The 7,614-nt window shown below is 38.7% G+C and overlaps 1 pseudogene; it reads left to right on the forward strand.

Annotated features, from left to right (window-relative positions):
• The first annotated feature begins 5,369 nt into the window (after positions 1 to 5,369).
• Positions 5,370 to 7,233, forward strand: LOC148021165 (exportin-T pseudogene; annotated as a pseudogene).
• Positions 7,234 to 7,614: the final 381 nt, after the last annotated feature.

A 7,614-nucleotide genomic window follows, 5' to 3' on the forward strand; every position in this document is an offset into this window, starting at 1 on the left:
TAATGTCATAGTGTGAGCTTTACATGATATTGATAGGTGGCCAGTTGATGTGGATCATGGTTGGTGCATACATGCCACCAACAACACTACATGAGATTTGTATGCTACTTGTCCGAACTTGAAGATTTCTATTGGAGATGTGGGTGAGTCTTATCATTTCTTTGTGCAGAACTCTTATTCTTATCTTATTATTTTGGGGTAACCATTTATTGCTAAGTCTCCGATGATGGAGGCTAATGTTCTAGATGATGGGTTTGCCTATGCATGGATCCAAAGTAAGGATGGAAAGAGAGATGTCCACTTCATGACCATTTGTATCAACCATTAATGGAATAAGCATTCCTTGAGGGATTCCCCTCTTCTAGCAGGAGAGCCAGATTTTTGTTAGGTACCACTTTCTTCTGTGACGATAGTGGTACGAGTCAGGGAAAGCTCTCGCCTCCTGACAGCGCGGTAGTTTTTTCTCATGTGTTCATGGTGTATCCACTGAAAGTACTTTGTGTTCTCAGCATATTTTTGATATGCCTAGAGCTGCCAGGTAGTATGCAAAAATAAAAGAAAAATAATTGAAGCTTGCAAGTGTTTTGTAGGAAGAAGACTAGCTAGATGGTTTCTATTATGTCCTTTCATGCTCGGATACTATGGAAGATCTTTCGATATTCCTGAATACTAACAATCGAGAGTTGTCATATGTCTTACAAGTCCATTCTTTGGTGATATATTGTGAAATTGTTGATTTCATGCTTCAAAAGAATTTGGGTACCGAGGATCCTCAGTAAAAAGTACTCTTTGTTGACATATTTTAGCAAAAAGAGTTGTATGTTGCTGTTTATACATAGCAAAATTTGTGTTTACCATGTTACTTTCAACAAGGGTTGAAATTTGCAGGTTGTAGCAATGAAGCCAGAGTTTGGAAAAAATATAAGACAATTGACAAGAAGGTTAGACCAGTTGCACACTACAACATATAGACCCAATAGCGACGTTTAAAGCGACTCCTCCCTCTCTTTCCATGTATCTCTTTGCAAAGAAAAACAAAAAAAGAAAACAAGATAACACAAAAATAAAGCAAGAAGAGGCAATGTACCTACCTCAAAGGCTTGAAGATGAAACCCTTTGTACCTTCTCTTTGCACCTTCCCTCCCTTCTCCATTGCACACTTCTCTTTCTTCTTCATATATAGCGGCGGCGGCATAGTGATGAGCTCCCTCTCTCTCTCTCTCTCCCTCGCAAAGCTTTAAGCTCTCTCGCTCTCTCTTTCATTCTTTCTCGCAAATGTTCTCTCGACGAATGTTACGCTCGGGTTTTCGAAATTTTTTCCCCAGACCGGCGTCGCTATTAGCGTCGCTATTTGCGTCTCTATATGCGTCGCTATTTGCGTCTCTATAAGCGTCGCTATTTGCGTCGCTATATGCGTCGCTATATGCCTTGCTATTTGTGTCGCTAAAAGCGTCGCTATATGCGTCGCTATTTCCGTCGCTATATGCATCGCTAATATTAGCGATGCAAATAGCGACGCTTATAGAGACGCAAATAGCGATGCATATAGCGACGCAAATAGCAAGGCATATAGCGATGCATATAGCGACGCTTTTAGCGACACCGCCTTTTTGCGTCGCAAATGGCCGTCGCTATTGCCCCATTCCCTTGTAGTGGCAGGACCGCTATCTTTGGACACTGATGAGATGGTTAGGAGAGCTGCTTCTGCAACCTCCTTTACGAGATCTTACAAGTATCGGACATAATTTTTTAGCTAAGACACACAGAAAGAGGTGAAGATTGGGACTGAAGATTTTCTACTTCTAGAAGAGGAGAGATGTTTTGAAGAGATGTTATGCAGACATGGAAAAGCTTTTGGCTTTTTTGCACATGAAATTGGATGCATTGATCCTAAGGTTGTGACGCCTATGGTTATTTTTACCATTCCGCATGTCCCTTGGAACCTATGGTCTATTCCTGTGCTGAGGGCTCACTTTCCCAAATTGGTGGAGCTTTGAAAGAACAGATCAGGATGGGAATTCTCAAACCATCTTCAAATCCATATTCCAATAGATGGTTTGTAGTTCCTAAGAAGAATGGGACACTCAAATTAATACAGGACTTACAGCCAATAAACAAGGTCACTATTCAAAATGTTGGTGTATGGCCTATTGTGGATGAGTTTGTTGAAGCTTTTACTAGATGTGCTATCTATTCACTCGATGATCTTTATTCCCACTATGATCAGTTCCAGCTTGCCCTTGAGAGCAGAGATTTGACTACGATAAAGACACCTTTAGGCCTTATCTGAATGTGTATGCTTTTGCAAGGAGCTACTAATTTGGTTGCCCATATGATGAATGGGATGGACAAGGTTCTATGAGATTTTATTCTTGAGCTTACCTTACTTTTCATTGATGACTTGCCTATCAAGGGTTGCTTGGAGAAGAAGAAGGATGATTCTTTAGACTATCATGGATATAAGTTCTTTGTGGCTTTACATATTAGAGATGTTGAGAGAATTCTTTGCAAGCTAGAGGAAGTAAATTTGACCTTGTCAAGGTTGAAGTCTATTTTTGGAGCTAGAGAAGTTTTGATTGTTGAACATATGTGTGGATATTACAGCAGGAAGCCTTCTCCTGCGAAGGTTGATGCCATAGAGAAGATTGCGGAGACTTTCTCTTCTACTTTGAAAATTTGTAGGTTTCTTGGAACTTGTGTGTTTTATCTTATTTGAATGCCTCATTTTGCTCATATTGCAGATGATCTCTACTAGCTCTTGAGAAAAGGGCAACAATTATCTTGGGAGATAAGACATGCTAAAGCTATGCAAAAACTGAAGAAATTATTGAGAGCTTCTCCAACTCTTTGAAAGGCAGATTATAAGTGTGGGAGAACTATTGTTCTAACTATTGATACCAGTCCTACTGGCATTGGATGGACTATTGGCCAAGATGATGCAGATGGAAATAGGTATGCTATTCATTTTGGGGGCGAAAGTCCTAAACGAGCAGCAACGTAGGTATTCACAGATTAAGAGGGAGCTCTTGGGAGTTGTCACGGCTCTCAAGAATGATAGAGAGTACCATGTCTAGATAGGATGGATGGACTAATGCAGACTTCAAGAAGATCAAAGAAAAGATTACGGTTTCTTCTTGCAAAACAGGCTACTTTGGAAGCATTCAAGAAAGCGAGGAGGACAACCATTGAGAGTTTTCTGTGATAGAGCTTCACAGGTGCGGATCATGAAAGAATTTCATGAAATTCTTTGGGCTAGACATCGAGCGGCTTGGGCGACCTATGAGAAGATCAAAGAGCACTATTGGTGGAGAGGCATGTACAAAGATATCTCACAATTTATTGAGATATGCCTTGATTGTTAGTTGTTCTCTTCAATGAGCATAAAGATGAGCTTCATCCTATCTACCCACTATGTATTCATTACAAGTGGGTTCTTGATTTGATTGCTATGCCTATTGGTTTATGGTAGATCATTATATTGTTTTGACATGAGAAGATCTCACAAATCAAGTGGAAGGAAGAGCATTACGGACGAAGTCTACTTTAGTGGCTTGTAAGTTTCTACTAGAAGATGTTATTTGTAGGTATGGATGTATTGGGAAAATTATTGTAGCTAGAGGTGAGTTTGATGCTGATGAGGCTAGGGAAGTTTTCTCTCACCTTGGCATTAAACTTGCTTTGACTTTGGCATACAATCCAAAAGGCAACGAGAAGATCGAAAGAGGCCATCTACTGATTGTGAAAGCCTTGGCCAAAGCATGCGATGAATGGGTCAAGGAGTGACCTCGATTGTTGCCTTATGCCTTATGGGCTGATCACAATACAAATAGTGTGACTACAGGTTATATGCCAACTGAGTTGATGTATGGGCAGAAGCCAGTCATGCCTATAGAGACTTGCACACTTACTTGGAGTGCTTTACCATGGTAGCAAGAAGAGATGACTAGAGAAGATATTTTAGCTCTTCCTATTGGTCAATTGGAGAGAAGATCTGAAGATATTAAAAGAGTAGTTCAAAAGCTCAAAGAAGCCAGGATTTGCAACAAAGACCACTTTGATAATAGAAAAAGATTGTGACCTAAAGAGATTAAGGAAGGAGATTGGGTGTTGGTCTATGATAGCGGTCTTGAAAATCAGTATAGTGCTATCCTCAAGGTTTCAAAATGATGGTTTAGGCCCTATTTGGTCCAACGTTGATGCTAGGAGGCATATTCTACGGTGGATTCAATGATATTTTTTGGTGGATTCCGTAAAACTAGAGACATATTCCACAGTGGATTTCGTGAGGTTTTTATGTGGATTCCGTAAAACTATATGCTTTTATTGGGGCTCATACACAAGGTGAATTCCTTGTGCGAAAAGTTGGTTTGTAGATGAAGACTATTAGGTATTCACTATTGTTTGTTTATGTTATTTATAAACAATTGTGAATGCTTCAGTTGATGTGTAGAGTAAGTAGCGGTGGCTTTGGGTAGCACTGGGCGTTAGTGTAAGTCCAAGCGTAAATTTCATAATTATGATTAGTTATCTTAAGTGTAATATATAATATTATGTATTTATATGATATTGTATTATTAAAATTATTACTCTATTTGTAAGTTATAAGTTTAAACTTATTTAGTAATAATTAGATCATTGTCCTTAGTACTATTTATTTATTTATTTTAAATATAGATTATTTTAGAAAATGAGATTTAAGATATGCTTTTATTGAAATAAGTTTTCTTTATGGAATACCTTGCTATTTTCTTAATGTGCTTAAGTTTTAGAAGGATTTTCTAGCTTTCTTTATAAAAGTAATAGGATCACTTGCAAAACAGAAGAACAAGGTGAAAATTGAGCTTTTTTGTTTCTCCCTCATCTAGAATCAGAATTCAGAGCTTCAAGAATCGTTTTGGGGATTTTGGCACACTCCAGATGTAATGGTGATGTCAAAACATCAATATTTAGAGCATACAATTTTCTGCAGCAACACTGCAGTATGTTATAGGATACTCTTGACTCTTAAACTCTTTATTTCAATTGATATTTGTACTTTCTTTATAATTATATGTAAGATATGAATGCAAATATCTATGTAAAACTATAATATATAATTAAGAATGGCAAACCATAGCTTTTGATATGGAGGAGGTTGGACCCAATTGTGTATTTTTCTCTCATCTTTCTCAATCTATTGAGTTATTTAAATTCTCTTATGCATTACAATATTGTTTGTATTTAATATCTGAGATGTTTGATTTGTTAGATTTTTCCACTAAATTCTTTGATTATGATTGAGATTTGATTTGCTAGATTTGCCACGTGTTCCGCTTTATACCAAGCATGTCCATGACAATGCTACATATTCCTTAGCAGAGCTTGATGGCATGGCCTTGCGAAATCCAAGTGCAAGAAAAAGAATCAAATTATTCAAGAAAAGAGATGATGCTGCTTATGCAGTTGAAGAATTGAAACATGAGATTTATGATGGACTTGAGCCAGGAGATGATGAAGCTGAAGATGTGATTGCACATGCTTTAAGTGAAGATGAAGAGATTGCATTGACTATCGAGCTTGGTGGTGATGAGGATGGGTAGCTGTGGCCCATTCGGAGGATGTGCAGGTTTGGAGGGGGCGGATGTCGTGACACTCTGCGTCCACCATTGCAAACTTGAGGGCGAAGTTTTTTCCCCAAAGATTTGAACACACTAGTCAATGTCATTAGGATTTTGTTTCCCATTGTGTGTATCTTTTGTGTTTGCATTAGCATGATGCATGAGCATCTGTAGTTAGGCTAGGCACAATTTCTTCAATGCATTCATAATTTTTTCTAAGCATTGCTCCATTGATTGCATAGCATGGATTCTAATTTACAAACTACATGAGTGATTGGGCACAAAGTTCCTTTTCAAAATATATTCTTGAAAGGACACATTGCATGGAAAAATACGTAACTATTTTGAAGGCTCAAGGATCCAAGGAAAAGACTAACTTGGTTTTGGACTTTTCTCGTACGACAATGCTTTGGAGAGGTTGAACTCATTGACTAATAACTTTGGTGCTCAAAGAGCTTGCAAGATATTTTGACAGGCTTCACCATTGGTGAAATACTTTCTAGAAGAGCACAAACAACAAGCTTTGAAGATGAAAGTCATGCATTTGAGGCAATTGGTTTACTCCTTGAAATGGAGGATTTGCCAGAGGATAAGCAAACATAGTTCTTGTCAGCTCTTTTAGTGCCATTGTGTAACCAAGTGGATTTAGTGCTAGTCAACCCTACATTGGGGGAGGATCCCTCTGTTGAACCTCTTGGTACTCTAGCTGCTCTGCAGCAAGTTATTGTAGCAATCAACACTTTGAGCAAGGGATTTCGTAAGCAAGTTGCCACTGCTACTCTTTCATTAATTGGTCTTTTATTCAAGAAGGCATTGGATGTTCTTCTTCGAGTATCGAAGGTGTTTCCAAAGAACAAGGTCTTAAGAAGCAACATGATATCTTTTCTTCATCCAATGGTTGAAACACTTGGTAGTGCAGTGTTTCCATTTTTGCTAGTTTCTTTTCAGTAGCTCCTGATTGAGAGTGAGCCAATGGAGATGGTGGATGTCTTGGTTCTTATTAATCAACTCATGAGCAAGTTCAAATTCAACATCAAGGACCTTGTATAGGAGCTTTTTCCTTTCATTGTTGGACAAATTTATTGTATATTACCTAAAGAGATCTTTCCAGAGCGTCCTTGGGCCCATACTAAGGAAGTGCAGGCATTACAATAACTTCGACGGGTCTACTTTACATTTCTGCAAGCTATTGTTGTGAATGACATCTCATGAGTCCTCCTATCACCCAAAGGGAGCCCCATTTTAAATAACATTATTCAGCCTATTTTGGTTGCATCATGTGGGCACAAAGATGTTCTTGTAAGAAAGGTTTGCATTCAGATTTTTATCTCTCTTATCAAAGATTGGTGTGGAAATCCATAAAGAGGAGAAAAATGTTCTAGGATTTCACGAATTTGTGATTGAAACATTTGCTATGAAGTGTTGTGTGTATAGTGTGTTAGAGCAATCGTTTGATTTAGGTGATGCTAATACATTTTCTCTTTTTGGTGAGATTGTGATGGCAGCTCAACAACATAATCTCTTACATCAATCAGAGATGAAATATTTTTTTTATCAAAAAAGCTTGTCGTTGGCGCCTCAAACAGAAGAATCAATTGACGTCGCCATTGATGTTACGAATAATGCTTTTTTTTAAAAGCTTTCTAAAGCTTTATGAGGTGGCGGAGAATTATAAAAGGCGACGAGGAGAAGATCAGTGAACACGGCAGGAATGAGACAATGGCAGAATGACGTGAGGACGAAGCTAAAGACCAATTGACCTACAGCCAGGCGAAAGGTGACGATGTAGGAGGAAGGAGAAAATCGGAGAAGAGGACCGGAAGGTGACGATGCAGGTTGAAGGAGAAGATAGGAGAAGAGAAGCGGAAGGTGACGACCTAGGATGAAGGAGAAGATTGACGAGCTCTACAAGACGGTGGAAGGTGACAACGGGGGAGAATCGAGACCAGCTTCGAGGAGAGAGGAGCTGATTGTCGATAGCAATCAACATGACCTACGCTCATCAGCAACAATTGCT

Source organism: Lygodium microphyllum, chromosome 18 (assembly GCF_053477565.2).
Source record: "Lygodium microphyllum isolate KBCC chromosome 18, Lygodium_microphyllum_v1.1.10, whole genome shotgun sequence".
Taxonomy (NCBI): Eukaryota; Viridiplantae; Streptophyta; class Polypodiopsida; order Schizaeales; family Lygodiaceae; genus Lygodium; species Lygodium microphyllum.